We start from the raw sequence: 811 nt of genomic DNA, 5'->3' as shown, positions 1-811 counted from the left end.
CTCAATTCTCACCTCCACCTTATGCCAATTGACTCCAACTTTGTTCTCATACACTTTATTATAGGACACAATGTTCGCCTACTCAACATGCTTCTCTCCTTGAATGAGGACCCAGAGGCTCAAGAGCTTGGGACACACCTGAACACACCATGATGATGATGTCCTTTCAACTCTCCTTGTAAAACTTTTGATGATGTTTTTATATCTGCTTAATAATCAATTATCATTATAAGCTAAATGTAATTTTTCAGGCTTTGTTGTTCTGACTTGTATTCTGGTATTGACATTTACATTTTAACCCTGAATGTAATGGAGTCCTAGCAACCTCAACATGGTCAAATATTAATGGATCATCAGGTCCATCTCTGATGTGACTTCCTCCAGAGGGCCTTCCTTGATTTGCAAGTGGCAAACAGTTACTCCCTCATCTGAACTCCCACCACATTTCAAATGTACTGTGCGTGTACTCCCTCCCTATCCTTCACGGCAGTTATTTAGGTCCCTTTTCATATAATAACGTTCCAGCTCTTTGAGAGCAAAGTACATATGTTTATAATATATGCATCCCTGTCAAAATGTCTTCTCTGCATGTAACATGTTCTCAATAAAATCTGTGTTGAATTTATGTCAAAATTGTAGCCTTTTCTTATTCTCTTCCTTTCTGACACCTTTGTAGTAGTTGAGACCTTTGATGCTCTTCTCGTTAAAAGTCTTGTCACTTGACCAAGAGACTTCACACTCTCCTAGTGGGAAGTCTTTGATCCCCTGAAAAGTAACACTAATTTGCCTCATCACTCTTATCACCCAACTA

The sequence above is a fragment of the Galeopterus variegatus genome, unplaced genomic scaffold (assembly GCF_000696425.1).
Source record: "Galeopterus variegatus unplaced genomic scaffold, G_variegatus-3.0.2 Scaffold55024, whole genome shotgun sequence".
NCBI lineage: Eukaryota > Metazoa > Chordata > Mammalia > Dermoptera > Cynocephalidae > Galeopterus > Galeopterus variegatus.
Note: the sequence above shows the minus strand (reverse complement) of the source record.